The sequence below is a fragment of the Phalangium opilio genome, unplaced genomic scaffold (genome assembly GCF_054372755.1).
Source record: "Phalangium opilio isolate 3A_F unplaced genomic scaffold, DU_Popi_V2 ptg000031l_1, whole genome shotgun sequence".
NCBI classification, from domain to species: domain Eukaryota; kingdom Metazoa; phylum Arthropoda; class Arachnida; order Opiliones; family Phalangiidae; genus Phalangium; species Phalangium opilio.
This window is the reverse complement of record NW_028324158.1, coordinates 839,527-856,310: the sequence shown is the minus strand read 5'-3', so window position 1 is coordinate 856,310 and position 16,784 is coordinate 839,527. Positions and strand designations below refer to the sequence as shown.

At 38.4% G+C, this 16,784-nt stretch overlaps 10 non-coding genes and 46 pseudogenes across 10 annotated transcripts; all 56 read left to right on the top strand.

Annotated features, from left to right (window-relative positions):
• The first annotated feature begins 273 nt into the window (after positions 1-273).
• On the top strand, positions 274-392 carry LOC149686808 (5S ribosomal RNA; annotated as a pseudogene).
• Positions 393-754: 362 nt separating this feature from the next.
• LOC149686807 (5S ribosomal RNA) lies at positions 755-857 on the top strand (annotated as a pseudogene).
• A 121-nt stretch (positions 858-978) lies between these two features.
• On the top strand, positions 979-1,081 carry LOC149686806 (5S ribosomal RNA; annotated as a pseudogene).
• Positions 1,082-1,203: 122 nt separating this feature from the next.
• Positions 1,204-1,322, top strand: LOC149686805 (5S ribosomal RNA). The gene has a single exon (XR_016383907.1). It is a non-coding gene; the product is annotated as a 5S ribosomal RNA (ribosomal RNA).
• Positions 1,323-1,457: 135 nt separating this feature from the next.
• LOC149686804 (5S ribosomal RNA) lies at positions 1,458-1,560 on the top strand (annotated as a pseudogene).
• A 122-nt stretch (positions 1,561-1,682) lies between these two features.
• Positions 1,683-1,801, top strand: LOC149686803 (5S ribosomal RNA). Its single transcript, XR_016383960.1, has one exon. It is a non-coding gene; the product is annotated as a 5S ribosomal RNA (ribosomal RNA).
• Positions 1,802-2,163: 362 nt separating this feature from the next.
• LOC149686802 (5S ribosomal RNA) lies at positions 2,164-2,266 on the top strand (annotated as a pseudogene).
• A 347-nt stretch (positions 2,267-2,613) lies between these two features.
• On the top strand, positions 2,614-2,732 carry LOC149686801 (5S ribosomal RNA; annotated as a pseudogene).
• A 377-nt stretch (positions 2,733-3,109) lies between these two features.
• Positions 3,110-3,212, top strand: LOC149686800 (5S ribosomal RNA; annotated as a pseudogene).
• Positions 3,213-3,349: 137 nt separating this feature from the next.
• Positions 3,350-3,452, top strand: LOC149686799 (5S ribosomal RNA; annotated as a pseudogene).
• A 122-nt stretch (positions 3,453-3,574) lies between these two features.
• LOC149686798 (5S ribosomal RNA) lies at positions 3,575-3,677 on the top strand (annotated as a pseudogene).
• Positions 3,678-3,799: 122 nt separating this feature from the next.
• Positions 3,800-3,918, top strand: LOC149686797 (5S ribosomal RNA; annotated as a pseudogene).
• A 127-nt stretch (positions 3,919-4,045) lies between these two features.
• Positions 4,046-4,148, top strand: LOC149686796 (5S ribosomal RNA; annotated as a pseudogene).
• Positions 4,149-4,270: 122 nt separating this feature from the next.
• LOC149686795 (5S ribosomal RNA) lies at positions 4,271-4,373 on the top strand (annotated as a pseudogene).
• A 122-nt stretch (positions 4,374-4,495) lies between these two features.
• Positions 4,496-4,614, top strand: LOC149686794 (5S ribosomal RNA). The gene has a single exon (XR_016383917.1). It is a non-coding gene; the product is annotated as a 5S ribosomal RNA (ribosomal RNA).
• Positions 4,615-4,750: 136 nt separating this feature from the next.
• LOC149686793 (5S ribosomal RNA) lies at positions 4,751-4,853 on the top strand (annotated as a pseudogene).
• A 122-nt stretch (positions 4,854-4,975) lies between these two features.
• LOC149686792 (5S ribosomal RNA) lies at positions 4,976-5,094 on the top strand. Its single transcript, XR_016383924.1, has one exon. It is a non-coding gene; the product is annotated as a 5S ribosomal RNA (ribosomal RNA).
• Positions 5,095-5,230: 136 nt separating this feature from the next.
• LOC149686791 (5S ribosomal RNA) lies at positions 5,231-5,349 on the top strand (annotated as a pseudogene).
• Positions 5,350-5,485: 136 nt separating this feature from the next.
• On the top strand, positions 5,486-5,588 carry LOC149686790 (5S ribosomal RNA; annotated as a pseudogene).
• Positions 5,589-5,710: 122 nt separating this feature from the next.
• On the top strand, positions 5,711-5,829 carry LOC149686789 (5S ribosomal RNA; annotated as a pseudogene).
• Positions 5,830-5,965: 136 nt separating this feature from the next.
• Positions 5,966-6,084, top strand: LOC149686788 (5S ribosomal RNA; annotated as a pseudogene).
• A 136-nt stretch (positions 6,085-6,220) lies between these two features.
• LOC149686787 (5S ribosomal RNA) lies at positions 6,221-6,339 on the top strand (annotated as a pseudogene).
• Positions 6,340-6,475: 136 nt separating this feature from the next.
• On the top strand, positions 6,476-6,578 carry LOC149686786 (5S ribosomal RNA; annotated as a pseudogene).
• Positions 6,579-6,700: 122 nt separating this feature from the next.
• On the top strand, positions 6,701-6,819 carry LOC149686785 (5S ribosomal RNA). Its single transcript, XR_016383922.1, has one exon. It is a non-coding gene; the product is annotated as a 5S ribosomal RNA (ribosomal RNA).
• A 136-nt stretch (positions 6,820-6,955) lies between these two features.
• Positions 6,956-7,074, top strand: LOC149686784 (5S ribosomal RNA; annotated as a pseudogene).
• Positions 7,075-7,210: 136 nt separating this feature from the next.
• Positions 7,211-7,313, top strand: LOC149686783 (5S ribosomal RNA; annotated as a pseudogene).
• Positions 7,314-7,435: 122 nt separating this feature from the next.
• On the top strand, positions 7,436-7,554 carry LOC149686782 (5S ribosomal RNA; annotated as a pseudogene).
• A 135-nt stretch (positions 7,555-7,689) lies between these two features.
• Positions 7,690-7,792, top strand: LOC149686781 (5S ribosomal RNA; annotated as a pseudogene).
• A 122-nt stretch (positions 7,793-7,914) lies between these two features.
• LOC149686780 (5S ribosomal RNA) lies at positions 7,915-8,033 on the top strand (annotated as a pseudogene).
• A 136-nt stretch (positions 8,034-8,169) lies between these two features.
• LOC149686779 (5S ribosomal RNA) lies at positions 8,170-8,288 on the top strand (annotated as a pseudogene).
• Positions 8,289-8,649: 361 nt separating this feature from the next.
• Positions 8,650-8,768, top strand: LOC149686778 (5S ribosomal RNA; annotated as a pseudogene).
• Positions 8,769-8,890: 122 nt separating this feature from the next.
• LOC149686777 (5S ribosomal RNA) lies at positions 8,891-9,009 on the top strand. Its single transcript, XR_016383906.1, has one exon. It is a non-coding gene; the product is annotated as a 5S ribosomal RNA (ribosomal RNA).
• Positions 9,010-9,144: 135 nt separating this feature from the next.
• On the top strand, positions 9,145-9,247 carry LOC149686776 (5S ribosomal RNA; annotated as a pseudogene).
• A 122-nt stretch (positions 9,248-9,369) lies between these two features.
• On the top strand, positions 9,370-9,488 carry LOC149686775 (5S ribosomal RNA). Its single transcript, XR_016383959.1, has one exon. It is a non-coding gene; the product is annotated as a 5S ribosomal RNA (ribosomal RNA).
• Positions 9,489-9,849: 361 nt separating this feature from the next.
• On the top strand, positions 9,850-9,952 carry LOC149686774 (5S ribosomal RNA; annotated as a pseudogene).
• A 122-nt stretch (positions 9,953-10,074) lies between these two features.
• Positions 10,075-10,193, top strand: LOC149686773 (5S ribosomal RNA). The gene has a single exon (XR_016383938.1). It is a non-coding gene; the product is annotated as a 5S ribosomal RNA (ribosomal RNA).
• Positions 10,194-10,554: 361 nt separating this feature from the next.
• LOC149686772 (5S ribosomal RNA) lies at positions 10,555-10,657 on the top strand (annotated as a pseudogene).
• Positions 10,658-10,779: 122 nt separating this feature from the next.
• On the top strand, positions 10,780-10,882 carry LOC149686771 (5S ribosomal RNA; annotated as a pseudogene).
• A 122-nt stretch (positions 10,883-11,004) lies between these two features.
• Positions 11,005-11,123, top strand: LOC149686770 (5S ribosomal RNA; annotated as a pseudogene).
• A 136-nt stretch (positions 11,124-11,259) lies between these two features.
• LOC149686769 (5S ribosomal RNA) lies at positions 11,260-11,362 on the top strand (annotated as a pseudogene).
• Positions 11,363-11,484: 122 nt separating this feature from the next.
• LOC149686768 (5S ribosomal RNA) lies at positions 11,485-11,603 on the top strand (annotated as a pseudogene).
• A 362-nt stretch (positions 11,604-11,965) lies between these two features.
• LOC149686767 (5S ribosomal RNA) lies at positions 11,966-12,068 on the top strand (annotated as a pseudogene).
• A 122-nt stretch (positions 12,069-12,190) lies between these two features.
• On the top strand, positions 12,191-12,309 carry LOC149686766 (5S ribosomal RNA; annotated as a pseudogene).
• Positions 12,310-12,445: 136 nt separating this feature from the next.
• LOC149686765 (5S ribosomal RNA) lies at positions 12,446-12,564 on the top strand (annotated as a pseudogene).
• Positions 12,565-12,923: 359 nt separating this feature from the next.
• Positions 12,924-13,026, top strand: LOC149686764 (5S ribosomal RNA; annotated as a pseudogene).
• Positions 13,027-13,148: 122 nt separating this feature from the next.
• LOC149686763 (5S ribosomal RNA) lies at positions 13,149-13,267 on the top strand (annotated as a pseudogene).
• A 361-nt stretch (positions 13,268-13,628) lies between these two features.
• Positions 13,629-13,731, top strand: LOC149686762 (5S ribosomal RNA; annotated as a pseudogene).
• Positions 13,732-13,853: 122 nt separating this feature from the next.
• Positions 13,854-13,972, top strand: LOC149686761 (5S ribosomal RNA; annotated as a pseudogene).
• Positions 13,973-14,109: 137 nt separating this feature from the next.
• Positions 14,110-14,228, top strand: LOC149686760 (5S ribosomal RNA; annotated as a pseudogene).
• A 373-nt stretch (positions 14,229-14,601) lies between these two features.
• Positions 14,602-14,720, top strand: LOC149686759 (5S ribosomal RNA; annotated as a pseudogene).
• A 362-nt stretch (positions 14,721-15,082) lies between these two features.
• Positions 15,083-15,185, top strand: LOC149686758 (5S ribosomal RNA; annotated as a pseudogene).
• Positions 15,186-15,307: 122 nt separating this feature from the next.
• LOC149686757 (5S ribosomal RNA) lies at positions 15,308-15,410 on the top strand (annotated as a pseudogene).
• Positions 15,411-15,532: 122 nt separating this feature from the next.
• Positions 15,533-15,651, top strand: LOC149686756 (5S ribosomal RNA). The gene has a single exon (XR_016383905.1). It is a non-coding gene; the product is annotated as a 5S ribosomal RNA (ribosomal RNA).
• Positions 15,652-15,786: 135 nt separating this feature from the next.
• LOC149686755 (5S ribosomal RNA) lies at positions 15,787-15,889 on the top strand (annotated as a pseudogene).
• A 122-nt stretch (positions 15,890-16,011) lies between these two features.
• On the top strand, positions 16,012-16,130 carry LOC149686754 (5S ribosomal RNA). The gene has a single exon (XR_016383958.1). It is a non-coding gene; the product is annotated as a 5S ribosomal RNA (ribosomal RNA).
• A 362-nt stretch (positions 16,131-16,492) lies between these two features.
• On the top strand, positions 16,493-16,595 carry LOC149686753 (5S ribosomal RNA; annotated as a pseudogene).
• The last annotated feature ends 189 nt before the right edge of the window (positions 16,596-16,784 follow it).

Sequence of the window (16,784 nt, the reverse complement as noted above, 5' to 3'; positions counted from 1 at the left end):
TACTTTAAATTCGAATTATTAACTAGCACTCTCGGCAACGGCCATATCACGCTGAAAACACCGGTTCTAGTCCGATCACCGAAGTTAAGCAGCGTCGAGCGCAGTCAGTACTTAGAAAAACTGCGTGAAGTTGGCTTTTTCACTTTTATTTCCTATTTTAAACTCCACCAGATATGAAAAAAGCAAACATATCTTCTTTTTGTTATTGTTTTAGAAAGATGAAGGTTAATTTGTCTCACTTAATTTAAATTCGAATTATTAACTAGCGCTCTCGGCAACGGCCATTTCACGCTGAGAACACCGGTTCTCGTCCGATCACCGAAGTCAAGCAGCGTCGAGCGCAGTCAGTATTTGGGAGGGAGACCACTTAGGAACACTGCGTGCCGTTGGCTTTTTCACTTTTTTTTCCTCTTTTAAATTTTAATGGATATGAAAAAAGCAAACATGTTTTCTTTTTGTTATTGTTTAAAAAAAATGAAGGTTAATTTGTCTCACTTAATTTAAATTCGAATTATTAACTAGCACTCTCGGCAACGGCCATATCACGCTGAAAACACCGGTTCTAGTCCGATCACCGAAGTTAAGCAGCGTCGAGCGCAGTCAGTACTTAGAAACACTGCGTGAAGTTGGCTTTTTCACTTTTATTTCCTCTTTTAAACTCCACCAGATATGAAAAAAGCAATTATATTTTCTTTTTGTTATTGTTTTAGAAAGATGAAGGTTAATAAAATTCTATTTATTAACTAGCACTCTCGGCAACGGCCAAATCACGCTGAAAACACCGGTTCTCGTCCGATCACCGAAGTTAAGCAGCGTCGAGTGCAGTCAGTACTTGGGAACACTGCGTGCCGTTGGCTTTTTCCTTTTTGTTTCCACTTTTAAATTCCACCAGATATGAAAAACCAAACATATCTTCTTTTTGTTATTGTTTTATAAATATGAAGGTTAATTAAATTCAAATTATTAACTAGCACTCTCGGCAACGGCCATATCACGCTGAAAACACCGGTTCTCGTCCGATCACCGAAGTTAAGCAGCGTCGAGCGCAGTCAGTACTTGGGAACACTGCGTGCCTTTGGCTTTTTCCTTTTTGTTTCCTCTTATAAATTCCACCAGATATGAAAAAAGCAAACATTTCTTCTTTTTGTTATTGTTTTATAAAGATGAAGGTTAATTAAATTCAAATTATTAACTAGCACTCTCGGCAACGGCCATATCACGCTGAAAACACCGGTTCTCGTCTGATCACCGAAGTTAAGCAGCGTCGAGCGCAGTCAGTACTTGGGAGGGAGACCACTTAGGAACACTGCGTGCCGTTAGCTTTTTCACTTTTTTTGTCTTTTAAATTCCAATAGATATGAAAAAAGCAAACATATTTTCTTTTTGTTATTGTTTTAAAAAGATGAAGGTTAATTTGTCTCACTTAATTTAAATTCGAATTATTAACTAGCACTCTCGGCAACGGCCATATCACGCTGAAAACACCGGTTCTCTTCCGATCACCGAAGTTAAGCAGCGTCGAGCGCAGTCAGTACTTGGGAACACTGCGTGCCGTTGGCTTTTTCCTTTTTGTCTCCTCTTATAAATTCCACCAGATATGAAAAAAGCAAATATATCTTCTTTTTGTTATTGTTTTATAAAGATGAAGGTTAATTAAATTCAAATTATTAACTAGCACTCTCGGCAACGGCCATATCACGCTGAGAACACCGGTTCTCGTCCGATCACCGAAGTTAAGCAGCGTCGAGCGCAGTCAGTACTTGTGAGGGAGACCACTTAGGAACACTGCGTGCCGTTGGCTTTTTCACTTATTTTTCCTCTTTTAAATTTTAATGGATATGAAAAAAGCAAACATGTTTTCTTTTTGTTATTGTTTAAAAAAAATGAAGGTTAATTTGTCTCACTTAATTTAAATTCGAATTATTAACTAGCACTCTCGGCAACGGCCATATCACGCTGAAAACACCGGTTCTAGTCCGATCACCGAAGTTAAGCAGCGTCGAGCGCAGTCAGTACTTAGAAACACTGCGTGAAGTTGGCTTTTTCACTTTTATTTCCTCTTTTAAACTCCACCAGATATGAAAAAAGCAATTATATTTTCTTTTTGTTATTGTTTTAGAAAGATGAAGGTTAATAAAATTCTATTTATTAACTAGCACTCTCGGCAACGGCCATATCACGCTGAAAACACCGGTTCTCGTCCGATCACCGAAGTTAAGCAGCGTCGAGTGCAGTCAGTACTTGGGAACACTGCGTGCCGTTGGCTTTTTCCTTTTTGTTTCCACTTTTAAATTCCACCAGATATGAAAAAACCAAGCATATCTTCTTTTTGTTATTGTTTTATAAATATGAAGGTTAATTAAATTCAAATTATTAACTAGCACTCTCGGCAACGGCCATATCACGCTGAAAACACCGGTTCTCGTCCGATCACCGAAGTTAAGCAGCGTCGAGCGCAGTCAGTACTTGGGAACACTGCGTGCATTTGGCTTTTTCCTTTTTGTTTCCTCTTATAAATTCCACCAGATATGAAAAAAGCAAACATATCTTTTTTTTGTTATTGTTTTATAAAGATGAAGGTTAATAAAATTCAAATTATTAACTAGCACTCTCGGCAACGGCCATATCACGCTGAATACACCGTTTCTCGTCCCATCACCGAAGTTTATCAGCGTCGAGCGCAGTCAGTACTTCGGAGGGAGACCACTTAGGAACACTGCGTGCCGTTAGCTTTTTCACTTTTTTTTTGTCTTTTAAATTCCAATAGATATGAAAAAAGCAAAGATATTTTCTTTTTGTTATTGTTTTAAAAAGATGAAGGTTAATTTGTCTCACTTACTTTAAATTCGAATTATTAACTAGCACTCTCGGCAACGGCCATATCACGCTGAAAACACCGGTTCTAGTCCGATCACCGACGTTAAGCAGCGTCGAGCGCAGTCAGTACTTAGAAACACTGCGTGAAGTTGGCTTTTTCACTTTTATTTCCTCTTTTAAACTCCACCAGATATGAAAAAAGCAAACATATCTTCTTTTTGTTATTGTTTTAGAAAGATGAAGGTTAATTTGTCTCACTTAATTTAAATTCGAATTATTAACTAGCACTCTCGGCAACGGCCATATCACGCTGAAAACACCGGTTCTCGTCCGATCACCGAAGTTAAGCAGCGTCGAGCGCAGTCAGTACTTGGGAACACTGCGTGCCGTTGGCTTTTTCCTTTTTGTTTCCTCTTATAAATTCCACCAGATATGAAAAAAGCAAACATATCTTCTTTTTGTTATTGTTTTAGAAAGATGAAGGTTAATTTGTCTCACTTAATTTAAATTCGAATTATTAACTAGGACAATCGGCAACGGCCAAATCACGCTGAAAACACCGGTTCTCGTCCGATCACCGAAGTTAAGCAGCGTCGAGTGCAGTCAGTACTTGGGAACACTGCGTGCCGTTGGCTTTTTCCTTTTTGTTTCCTCTTTTAAATTCCACCAGATATGGAAAAACCAAACATATCTTCTTTTTGTTATTGTTTTATAAATATGAAGGTTAATTAAATTCAAATTATTAACTAGCACTCTCGGCAACGGCCATATCACGCTGAAAACACCGGTTCTCGTCCGATCACCGAAGTTAAGCAGCGTCGAGCGCAGTCAGTACTTGGGAACACTGCGTGCCTTTGGCTTTTTCCTTTTTGTTTCCTCTTATAAATTCCACCAGATATGAAAAAAGCAAACATATCTTCTTTTTGTTATTGTTTTATAAAGATGAAGGTTAATAAAATTCAAATTATTAACTAGCACTCTCGGCAACGGCCATATCACGCTGAATACACCGTTTCTCGTCCGATCACCGAAGTTAAGCAGCGTCGAGCGCAGTCAGTACTTCGGAGGGAGACCACTTAGGAACACTGCGTGCCGTTTGCTTTTTCACTTTTTTTTTGTCTTTTAAATTCCAATAGATATGAAAAAAGCAAACATATTTTCTGTTTTAAAAAGATAAAGGTTAATTTGTCTCACTTAATTTAAATTCGAATTATTAACTAGCACTCTCGGCAACGGCCATATCACGCTGAAAACACCGGTTCTCGTCCGATCACCGAAGTTAAGCAGCGTCGAGCGCAGTCAGTACTTGGGAACACTGCGTGCCGTTGGCTTTTTCCTTTTTGTTTCCTCTTATAAAATCCACCAGATATGAAAAAAGCAAACATACCTTCTTTTTGTTATTGTTTTATAAAGATGAAGGTTAATTAAACTCAAATTATTAACTAGCACTCTCGGCAACGGCCATGTCACGCTGAATACACCGGTTTTCGTCCGATCACCGAAGTTAAGCAGCGTCGAGCGCAGCCAGTACTTGGGAACACTGCGTGCCGTTGGCTTTTCCCTTTTTGTTTCCTCTTTTAAAATCCACCAGATATGAAAAAAGCAAACATACCTTCTTTTTGTTATTGTTTTATAAAGATGAAGGTTAATTAAACTCAAATTATTAACTAGCACTCTCGGCAACGGCCATATCACGCTGAAAACACCGGTTCTCGTCCGATCACCGAAGTTAAGCAGCGTCGAGCGCAGTCAGTACTTGGGAGGGAGACCACTTAGGAACACTGCGTGCCGTTGGCTTTTTCACTTTTTTTCCTCTTTTAAATTCCAATAGATAAGAAAAAAGCAAACATATTTTCTTTATGTTATTGTTTTAAAATGATGAAGGTTAATTTGTCTCACTTAATTTAAATTCGAATTATTAACTAGCACTCTCGGCAACGGCCATATCACGCTGAAAACACCGGTTTTCGTCCGATCACCGAAGTTAAGCAGCGTCGAGCGCAGCCAGTACTTGGGAACACTGCGTGCCGTTGGCTTTTTCCTTTTTGTTTCCTCTTTTAAAATCCACCAGATATGAAAAAAGCAAACATACCTTCTTTTTGTTATTGTTTTATAAAGATGAAGGTTAATTAAACTCAAATTATTAACTAGCACTCTCGGCAACGGCCATATCACGCTGAAAACACCGGTTCTCGTCCGATCACCGAAGTTAAGCAGCGTCGAGCGCAGTCAGTACTTGGGAGGGCGACCACTTAGGAACACTGCGTGCCGTTGGCTTTTTCACTTTTTTTCCTCTTTTAAATTCCAATAGATAAGAAAAAAGCAAACATATTTTCTTTATGCTATTGTTTTAAAATGATGAAGGTTAATTTGTCTCACTTAATTTAAATTCGAATTATTAACTAGCACTCTCGGCAACGGCCATATCACGCTGAAAACACCGGTTCTTGTCCGATCACCGAAGTTAAGCAGTGTCGAGCGCAGTCAGTACTTGGGAGGGAGACCACTTAGGAACACTGCGTGCCGTTGGCTTTTTCACTTTTTTTCCTCTTTTAAATTCCAATAGATAAGAAAAATGCAAACATATTTTCTTTATGTTATTGTTTTAAAATGATGAAGGTTAATTTGTCTCACTTAATTTAAATTCGAATTATTAACTAGCACTCTCGGCAACGGCCATATCACGCTGAAAACACCGGTTTTCGTCCGATCACCGAAGTTAAGCAGCGTCGAACGCAGCCAGTACTTGGGAACACTGCGTGCCGTTGGCTTTTTCCTTTTTGTTTCCTCTTTTAAAATCCACCAGATATGAAAAAAGCAAACATACCTTCTTTTTGTTATTGTTTTATAAAGATGAAGGTTAATAAAATTCAAATTATTAACTAGCACTCTCGGCAACAGCCATATCACGCTGAATACACCGTTTCTCGTCCGATCACCGAAGTTAAGCAGCGTCGAGCGCAGTCAGTACTTCGGAGGGAGACCACTTAGGAACACTGCGTGCCGTTAGCTTTTTCACTTTTTTTTGTCTTTTAAATTGCAATAGATATGAAAAAAGCAAAGATATTTTCTTTTTGTTATTGTTTTAAAAAGATGAAGGTTAATTTGTCTCACTTAAATTAAATTCGAATTATTAACTAGCGCTCTCGGCAACGGCCATTTCACGCTGAGAACACCGGTTCTCGTCCGATCACCGAAGTTAAGCAGCGTCGAGCGCAGTCAGTATTTGGGAGGGAGACCACTTAGGAACACTGCGTGCCGTTGGCTTTTTCACTTTTTTTCCTCTTTTAAATTCCAATAGATAAGAAAAATGCAAACATATTTTCTTTATGTTATTGTTTTAAAATGATGAAGGTTAATTTGTCTCACTTAATTTAAATTCGAATTATTAACTAGCGCTCTTGGCAAGGGCCATTTCACGCTGAGAACACCGGTTCTCGTCCGATCACCGAAGTCAAGCAGCGTCGAGCGCAGTCAGTATTTGGGAGGGAGACCACTTAGGAACACTGCGTGCCGTTGGCTTTTTCACTTTTTTTTCCTCTTTTAAATTTTAATGGATATGAAAAAAGCAAACATGTTTTCTTTTTGTTATTGTTTAAAAAAATGAAGGTTAATTTGTTTCACTTAATTTAAATTCGAATTATTAACTAGCACTCTCGGCAACGGCCATATCACGCTGAAAACACCGGTTTTCGTCCGATCACCGAAGTTAAGCAGCGTCGAGCGCAGCCAGTACTTGGGAACACTGCGTGCCGTTGGCTTTTTCCTTTTTGTTTCCTCTTTTAAAATCCACCAGATATGAAAAAAGCAAACATACCTTCTTTTTGTTATTGTTTTATAAAGATGAAGGTTAATTAAACTCAAATTATTAACTAGCACTCTCGGCAACGGCCATATCACGCTGAAAACACCGGTTCTCGTCCGATCACCGAAGTTAAGCAGCGTCGAGCGCAGTCAGTACTTGGGAGGGCGACCACTTAGGAACACTGCGTGCCGTTGGCTTTTTCACTTTTTTTCCTCTTTTAAATTTTAATGGATATGAAAAAAGCAAACATATTTTCTTTATGCTATTGTTTTAAAATGATGAAGGTTAATTTGTCTCACTTAATTTAAATTCGAATTATTATCTAGCACTCTCGGCAACGGCCATATCACGCTGAAAACACCGGTTCTTGTCCGATCACCGAAGTTAAGCAGTGTCGAGCGCAGTCAGTACTTGGGAGGGAGACCACTTAGGAACACTGCGTGCCGTTGGCTTTTTCACTTTTTTTCCTCTTTTAAATTCCAATAGATAAGAAAATTGCAAACATATTTTCTTTATGTTATTGTTTTAAAATGATGAAGGTTAATTTGTCTCACTTAATTTAAATTCGAATTATTAACTAGCACTCTCGGCAACGGCCATATCACGCTGAAAACACCGGTTTTCGTCCGATCACCGAAGGTAAGCAGCGTCGAACGCAGCCAGTACTTGGGAACACTGCGTGCCGTTGGCTTTTTCCTTTTTGTTTCCTCTTTTAAAATCCACCAGATATGAAAAAAGCAAACATACCTTCTTTTTGTTATTGTTTTATAAAGATGAAGGTTAATTAAACTCAAATTATTAACTAGCACTCTCGGCAACGGCCATGTCACGCTGAATACACCGGTTCTCGTCCGATCACCGAAGTTAAGCAGCGTCGAGCGCAGTCAGTACTTGTGACGGAGACCACTTAGGAACACTGCGTGCCGTTGGCTTTTTCACATTTTTCCTCTTTTAAATTTTAATGGATATGAAAAAAGCAAACTTGTTTTCTTTTTGTTATTGTTTAAAAAAAATGAAGGTTAATTTGTCTCACTTAATTTAAATTCGAATTATTAACTAGCACTCTAGGCAACGGCCATATCACGCTGAAAACAACGGTTCTCGTTCGATCACCGAAGTTAAGCAGCGTCGAGCGCAGTCAGTACTTGGGAACACTGCGTGCCGTTGGCTTTTTCCTTTTTGTTTCCTCTTATAAATTCCACCAGATATGAAAAAAGCAAACATATCTTCTTTTTGTTATTGTTTTATAAAGATGAAGGTTAATAAAATTCAAATTATTAACTAGCACTCTCGGCAACAGCCATATCACGCTGAATACACCGTTTCTCGTCCGATCACCGAAGTTAAGCAGCGTCGAGCGCAGTCAGTACTTCGGAGGGAGACCACTTAGGAACACTGCGTGCCGTTAGCTTTTTCACTTTTTTTTGTCTATTAAATTGCAATAGATATGAAAAAAGCAAAGATATTTTCTTTTTGTTATTGTTTTAAAAAGATGAAGGTTAATTTGTCTCACTTAAATTAAATTCGAATTATTAACTAGCGCTCTCGGCAACGGCCATTTCACGCTGAGAACACCGGTTATCGTCCGATCACCGAAGTTAAGCAGCGTCGAGCGCAGTCAGTATTTGGGAGGGAGACCACTTAGGAACACTGCGTGCCGTTGGCTTTTTCACTTTTTTTTCCTCTTTTAAATTCCAATAGATATGAAAAAAGCAAACATGTTTTCTTTTTGTTATTGTTTAAAAAAATGAAGGTTAATTTGTCTCACTTAATTTAAATTCGAATTATTAACTAGCACTCTCGGCAACGGCCATATCACGCTGAAAACACCGGTTCTAGTCCGATCACCGAAGTTAAGCAGTGTCGAGCGCAGTGAGTACTTAGAAACACTGCGTGAAGTTGGCTTTTTCACTTTTATTTCCTCTTTTAAACTCCACCAGATATGAAAAAAGCAATTATATTTTCTTTTTGTTATTGTTTTAGAAAGATGAAGGTTAATAAAATTCTATTTATTAACTAGCACTCTCGGCAACGGCCATATCACGCTGAATACACCGTTTCTCGTCCGTTCACCGAAGTTCAGCAGCGTCGAGCGCAGTCAGTACTTGGGAGGGAGACCACTTAGGAACACTGCGTGCCGTTGGCTTTTTCATTTTTGTTTCCTCTTATAAATTTCACCAGATATGAAAAAAGCAAACATTTCTTCTTTTTGTTATTGTTTTATAAAGATGAAGGTTAATTAAATTCAACTTATTAACTTGCACTCTCGGCAACGGCCATATCACGCTGAAAACACCGGTTCTCGTCTGATCACCGAAGTTAAGCAGCGTCGAGCGCAGTCAGTACTTGGGAGGGAGACCACTTAGGAACACTGCGTGCCGTTAGCTTTTTCACTTTTTTTGTCTTTTAAATTCCAATAGATATGAAAAAAGCAAACATATTTTCTTTTTGTTATTGTTTTAAAAAGATGAAGGTTAATTTGTCTCACTTAATTTAAATTCGAATTATTAACTAGCACTCTCGGCAACGGCCATATCACGCTGAAAACACCGGTTCTCTTCCGATCACCGAAGTTAAGCAGCGTCGAGCGCAGTCAGTACTTGGGAACACTGCGTGCCGTTGGCTTTTTCCTTTTTGTCTCCTCTTATAAATTCCACCAGATATGAAAAAAGCAAATATATCTTCTTTTTGTTATTGTTTTATAAAGATGAAGGTTAATTAAATTCAAATTATTAACTAGCACTCTCGGCAACGGCCATATCACGCTGAGAACACCGGTTCTCGTCCGATCACCGAAGTTAAGCAGCGTCGAGCGCAGTCAGTACTTGTGAGGGAGACCACTTAGGAACACTGCGTGCCGTTGGCTTTTTCACTTTTTTTTCCTCTTTTAAATTTTAATGGATATGAAAAAAGCAAACATGTTTTCTTTTTGTTATTGTTTAAAAAAATGAAGGTTAATTTGTCTCACTTAATTTAAATTCGAATTATTAACTAGCACTCTCGGCAACGGCCATATCACGCTGAAAACACCGGTTCTAGTCCGATCACCGAAGTTAAGCAGCGTCGAGCGCAGTCAGTACTTAGAAACACTGCGTGAAGTTGGCTTTTTCACTTTTATTTCCTCTTTTAAACTCCACCAGATATGAAAAAAGCAATTATATTTTCTTTTTGTTATTGTTTTAGAAAGATGAAGGTTAATAAAATTCTATTTATTAACTAGCACTCTCGGCAACGGCCATATCACGCTGAAAACACCGGTTCTCGTCCGATCACCGAAGTTAAGCAGCGTCGAGTGCAGTCAATACTTGGGAATACTGCGTGCCGTTGGCTTTTTCCTTTTTGTTTCCACTTTTAAATTCCACCAGATATGAAAAAACCAAACATATCTTCTTTTTGTTATTGTTTTATAAATATGAAGGTTAATTAAATTCAAATTATTAACTAGCACTCTCGGCAACGGCCATATCACGCTGAAAACACCGGTTCTCGTCCGATCACCGAAGTTAAGCAGCGTCGAGCGCAGTCAGTACTTGTGAGGGAGACCACTTAGGAACACTGCGTGCCGTTGGCTTTTTCACTTTTTTTTCCTCTTTTAAATTTTAATGGATATGAAAAAAGCAAACATGTTTTCTTTTTGTTATTGTTTAAAAAAATGAAGGTTAATTTGTCTCACTTAATTTAAATTCGAATTATTAACTAGCACTCTCGGCAACGGCCATATCACGCTGAAAACACCGGTTCTAGTCCGATCACCGAAGTTAAGCAGCGTCGAGCGCAGTCAGTACTTAGAAACACTGCGTGAAGTTGGCTTTTTCACTTTTATTTCCTCTTTTAAACTCCACCAGATATGAAAAAAGCAATTATATTTTCTTTTTGTTATTGTTTTAGAAAGATGAAGGTTAATAAAATTCTATTTATTAACTAGCACTCTCGGCAACGGCCATATCACGCTGAAAACACCGGTTCTCGTCCGATCACCGAAGTTAAGCAGCGTCGAGTGCAGTCAATACTTGGGAATACTGCGTGCCGTTGGCTTTTTCCTTTTTGTTTCCACTTTTAAATTCCACCAGATATGAAAAAACCAAACATATCTTCTTTTTGTTATTGTTTTATAAATATGAAGGTTAATTAAATTCAAATTATTAACTAGCACTCTCGGCAACGGCCATATCACGCTGAAAACACCGGTTCTCGTCCGATCACCGAAGTTAAGCAGCGTCGAGCGCAGTCAGTACTTGGGAACACTGCGTGCCGTTGGATTTTTCCTTTTTGTTTCCTCTTATAAATTCCACCAGATATGAAAAAAGCAAACATTTCTTCTTTTTGTTATTGTTTTATAAAGATGAAGGTTAATAAAATTCAAATTATTAACTAGCACTCTCGGCAACAGCCATATCACGCTGAATACACCGTTTCTCGTCCGATCACCGAAGTTAAGCAGCGTCGAGCGCAGTCAGTACTTCGGAGGGAGACCACTTAGGAACACTGCGTGCCGTTAGCTTTTTCACTTTTTTTTGTCTTTTAAATTGCAATAGATATGAAAAAAGCAAAGATATTTTCTTTTTGTTATTGTTTTAAAAAGATAAAGGTTAATTTGTCTCACTTAAATTAAATTCGAATTATTAACTAGCGCTCTCGGCAACGGCCATTTCACGCTGAGAACACCGGTTCTCGTCCGATCACCGAAGTTAAGCAGCGTCGAGCGCAGTCAGTACTTGGGAACACTGCGTGCCGTTGGCTTTTTCCTTTTTGTCTCCTCTTATAAATTCCACCAGATATGAAAAAAGCAAATATATCTTCTTTTTGTTATTGTTTTATAAAGATGAAGGTTAATTAAATTCAAATTATTAACTAGCACTCTCGGCAACGGCCATATCACGCTGAGAAAACCGGTTCTCGTCCGATCACCGAAGTTAAGCAGCGTCGAGCGCAGTCAGTACATGTGAGGGAGACCACTTAGAAACACTGCGTGCCGTTGGCTTTTTCACTTATTTTTCCTCTTTTAAATTTTAATGGATATGAAAAAAGCAAACGTGTTTTCTTTTTGTTATTGTTTAAAAAAAATGAAGGTTAATTTGTCTCACTTAATTTAAATTCGAATTATTAACTAGCACTCTCGGCAACGGCCATATCACGCTGAAAACACCGGTTCTAGTCCGATCACCGAAGTTAAGCAGCGTCGAGCGCAGTCAGTACTTAGAAACACTGCGTGAAGTTGGCTTTTTCACTTTTATTTCCTCTTTTAAACTCCACCAGATATGAAAAAACCAAACATATCTTCTTTTTGTTATTGTTTTATAAATATGAAGGTTAATTAAATTCAAATTATTGACTAGCACTCTCGGCAACGGCCATATCACGCTGAAAACACCGGTTCTCGTCCGATCACCGAAGTTAAGCAGCATCGAGCGCAGTCAGTACTTGGGAACACTGCGTGCCTTTGGCTTTTTCCTTTTTGTTTCCTCTTATAAATTCCACCAGATATGAAAAAAGCAAACATATCTTCTTTTTGTTATTGTTTTATAAAGATGAAGGTTAATAAAATTCAAATTATTAACTAGCACTCTCGGCAACGGCCATATCACGCTGAATACACCGTTTCTCGTCCCATCACCGAAGTTTATCAGCGTCGAGCGCAGTCAGTACTTCGGAGGGAGACCACTTAGGAACACTGCGTGCCGTTAGCTTTTTCACTTTTTTTTGTCTTTTAAATTCCAATAGATATGAAAAAAGCAAAGATATTTTCTTTTTGTTATTGTTTTAAAAAGATGAAGGTTAATTTGTCTCACTTAAATTAAATTCGAATTATTAACTAGCGCTCTCGGCAACGGCCATATCACGCTGAGAACACCGGTTCTCGTCCGATCACCGAAGTTAAGCAGCGTCGAGTGCAGTCAGTACTTGTGAGGGAGACCACTTAGGAACACTGCGTGCCGTTGGTTTTTCACTTTTTTTCCTCTTTTAAATTTTAATGGATATGAAAAAAGCAAACATGTTTTCTTTTTGTTATTGTTTAAAAAAATGAAGGTTAATTTGTCTCACTTAATTTAAATTCGAATTATTAACTAGCACTCTCGGCAACGGCCATATCACGCTGAAAACACCGGTTCAAGTCCGATCACCGAAGTTAAGCAGCGTCGAGCGCAGTCAGTACTTAGAAACACTGCGTGAAGTTGGCTTTTTCACTTTTATTTCCTCTTTTAAACTCCACCAGATATGAAAAAACCAAACATATCTTCTTTTTGTTATTGTTTTATAAATATGAAGGTTAATTAAATTCAAATTATTGACTAGCACTCTCGGCAACGGCCATATCACGCTGAAAACACCGGTTCTCGTCCGATCACCGAAGTTAAGCAGCATCGAGCGCAGTCAGTACTTGGGAACACTGCGTGCCTTTGGCTTTTTCCTTTTTGTTTCCTCTTATAAATTCCACCAGATATGAAAAAAGCAAACATATCTTCTTTTTGTTATTGTTTTATAAAGATGAAGGTTAATAAAATTCAAATTATTAACTAGCACTCTCGGCAACGGCCATATCACGCTGAATACACCGTTTCTCGTCCCATCACCGAAGTTTATCAGCGTCGAGCGCAGTCAGTACTTCGGAGGGAGACCACTTAGGAACACTGCGTGCCGTTAGCTTTTTCACTTATTTTTCCTCTTTTAAATTTTAATGGATATGAAAAAAGCAAACATGTTTTCTTTTTGTTATTGTTTAAAAAAATGAAGGTTAATTTGTCTCACTTAATTTAAATTCGAATTATTAACTAGCACTCTCGGCAACGGCCATATCACGCTGAAAACACCGGTTCTAGTCCGATCACCGAAGTTAAGCAGCGTCGAGCGCAGTCAGTACTTAGAAACACTGCGTGAAGTTGGCTTTTTCACTTTTATTTCCTCTTTTAAACTCCACCAGATATGAAAAAACCAAACATATCTTCTTTTTGTTATTGTTTTATAAATATGAAGGTTAATTAAATTCAAATTATTGACTAGCACTCTCGGCAACGGCCATATCACGCTGAAAACACCGGTTCTCGTCCGATCACCGAAGTTAAGCAGCATCGAGCGCAGTCAGTACTTGGGAACACTGCGTGCCTTTGGCTTTTTCCTTTTTGTTTCCTCTTATAAATTCCACCAGATATGAAAAAAGCAAACATATCTTCTTTTTGTTATTGTTTTATAAAGATGAAGGTTAATAAAATTCAAATTATTAACTAGCACTCTCGGCAACGGCCATATCACGCTGAATACACCGTTTCTCGTCCCATCACCGAAGTTTATCAGCGTCGAGCGCAGTCAGTACTTCGGAGGGAGACCACTTAGGAACACTGCGTGCCGTTAGCTTTTTCACTTTTTATTTGTCTTTTAAATTCCAATAGATATGAAAAAAGCAAAGATATTTTCTTTTTGTTATTGTTTTAAAAAGATGAAGGTTAATTTGTCTCACTTAAATTAAATTCGAATTATTAACTAGCGCTCTCGGCAACGGCCATATCACGCTGAGAACACCGGTTCTCGTCCGATCACCGAAGTTAAGCAGCGTCGAGTGCAGTCAGTACTTGTGAGGGAGACCACTTAGGAACACTGCGTGCCGTTGGTTTTTCACTTTTTTTCCTCTTTTAAATTTTAATGGATATGAAAAAAGCAAACATGTTTTCTTTTTGTTATTGTTTAAAAAAATGAAGGTTAATTTGTCTCACTTACTTTAAATTCGAATTATTAACTAGCACTCTCGGCAACGGCCATATCACGCTGAAAACACCGGTTCTAGTCCGATCACCGAAGTTAAGCAGCGTCGAGCGCAGTCAGTACTTAGAAAAACTGCGTGAAGTTGGCTTTTCACTTTTATTTCCTATTTTAAACTCCACCAGATATGAAAAAAGCAAACATATCTTCTTTTTGTTATTGTTTTAGAAAGATGAAGGTTAATTTGTCTCACTTAATTTAAATTCGAATTATTAACTAGCGCTCTCGGCAACGGCCATTTCACGCTGAGAACACCGGTTCTCGTCCGATCACCGAAGTCAAGCAGCGTCGAGCGCAGTCAGTATTTGGGAGGGAGACCACTTAGGAACACTGCGTGCCGTTGGCTTTTTCACTTTTTTTTCCTCTTTTAAATTTTAATGGATATGAAAAAAGCAAACATGTTTTCTTTTTGTTATTGTTTAAAAAAAATGAAGGTTAATTTGTCTCACTTAATTTAAATTCGAATTATTAACTAGCACTCTCGGCAACGGCCATATCACGCTGAAAACACCGGTTCTAGTCCGATCACCGAAGCTAAGCAGCGTCGAGCGCAGTCAGTACTTAGAAACACTGCGTGAAGTTGGCTTTTTCACTTTTATTTCCTCTTTTAAACTCCACCAGATATGAAAAAAGCAATTATATTTTCTTTTTGTTATTGTTTTAGAAAGATGAAGGTTAATAAAATTCTATTTATTAACTAGCACTCTCGGCAACGGCCAAATCACGCTGAAAACACCGGTTCTCGTCCGATCACCGAAGTTAAGCAGCGTCGAGTGCAGTCAGTACTTGGGAACACTGCGTGCCGTTGGCTTTTTCCTTTTTGTTTCCACTTTTAAATTCCACCAGATATGAAAAAACCAAACATATCTTCTTTTTGTTATTGTTTTATAAATATGAAGGTTAATTAAATTCAAATTATTAACTAGCACTCTCGGCAACGGCCATATCACGCTGAAAACACCGGTTCTCGTCCGATCACCGAAGTTAAGCAGCGTCGAGCGCAGTCAGTACTTGGGAACACTGCGTGCCTTTGGCTTTTTCCTTTTTGTTTCCTCTTATAAATTCCACCAGATATGAAAAAAGCAAACATTTCTTCTTTTTGTTATTGTTTTATAAAGATGAAGGTTAATTAAATTCAAATTATTAACTAGCACTCTCGGCAACGGCCATATCACGCTGAAAACACCGGTTCTCGTCTGATCACCGAAGTTAAGCAGCGTCGAGCGCAGTCAGTACTTGGGAGGGAGACCACTTAGGAACACTGCGTGCCGTTAGCTTTTTCACTTTTTTTGTCTTTTAAATTCCAATAGATATGAAAAAAGCAAACATATTTTCTTTTTGTTATTGTTTTAAAAAGATGAAGGTTAATTTGTCTCACTTAATTTAAATTCGAATTATTAACTAGCACTCTCGGCAACGGCCATATCACGCTGAAAACACCGGTTCTCTTCCGATCACCGAAGTTAAGCAGCGTCGAGCGCAGTCAGTACTTGGGAACACTGCGTGCCGTTGGCTTTTTCCTTTTTGTCTCCTCTTATAAATTCCACCAGATATGAAAAAAGCAAATATATCTTCTTTTTGTTATTGTTTTATAAAGATGAAGGTTAATTAAATTCAAATTATTAACTAGCACTCTCGGCAACGGCCATATCACGCTGAGAACACCGGTTCTCGTCCGATCACCGAAGTTAAGCAGCGTCGAGCGCAGTCAGTACTTGTGAGGGAGACCACTTAGGAACACTGCGTGCCGTTGGCTTTTTCACTTATTTTTCCTCTTTTAAATTTTAATGGATATGAAAAAAGCAAACATGTTTTCTTTTTGTTATTGTTTAAAAAAAATGAAGGTTAATTTGTCTCACTTAATTTAAATTCGAATTATTAACTAGCACTCTCGGCAACGGCCATATCACGCTGAAAACACCGGTTTTAGTCCGATCACCGAAGTTAAGCAGCGTCGAGCGCAGTCAGTACTTAGAAACACTGCGTGAAGTTGGCTCTTTCACTTTTATTTCCTCTTTTAAACTCCACCAGATATGAAAAAAGCAATTATATTTTCTTTTTGTTATTGTTTTAGAAAGATGAAGGTTAATAAAATTCTATTTATTAACTAGCACTCTCGGCAACGGCCATATCACGCTGAAAACACCGGTTCTCGTCCGATCACCGAAGTTAAGCAGCGTCGAGTGCAGTCAGTACTTGGGAACACTGCGTGCCGTTGGCTTTTTCCTTTTTGTTTCCACTTTTAAATTCCACCAGATATGAAAAAACCAAACATATCTTCTTTTTGTTATTGTTTTATAAATATGAAGGTTAATTAAATTCAAATTATTAACTAGCACTCTCGGCAACGGCCATATCACGCTGAAAACACCGGTTCTCGTCCGATCACCGAAGTTAAGCAGCGTCGAGC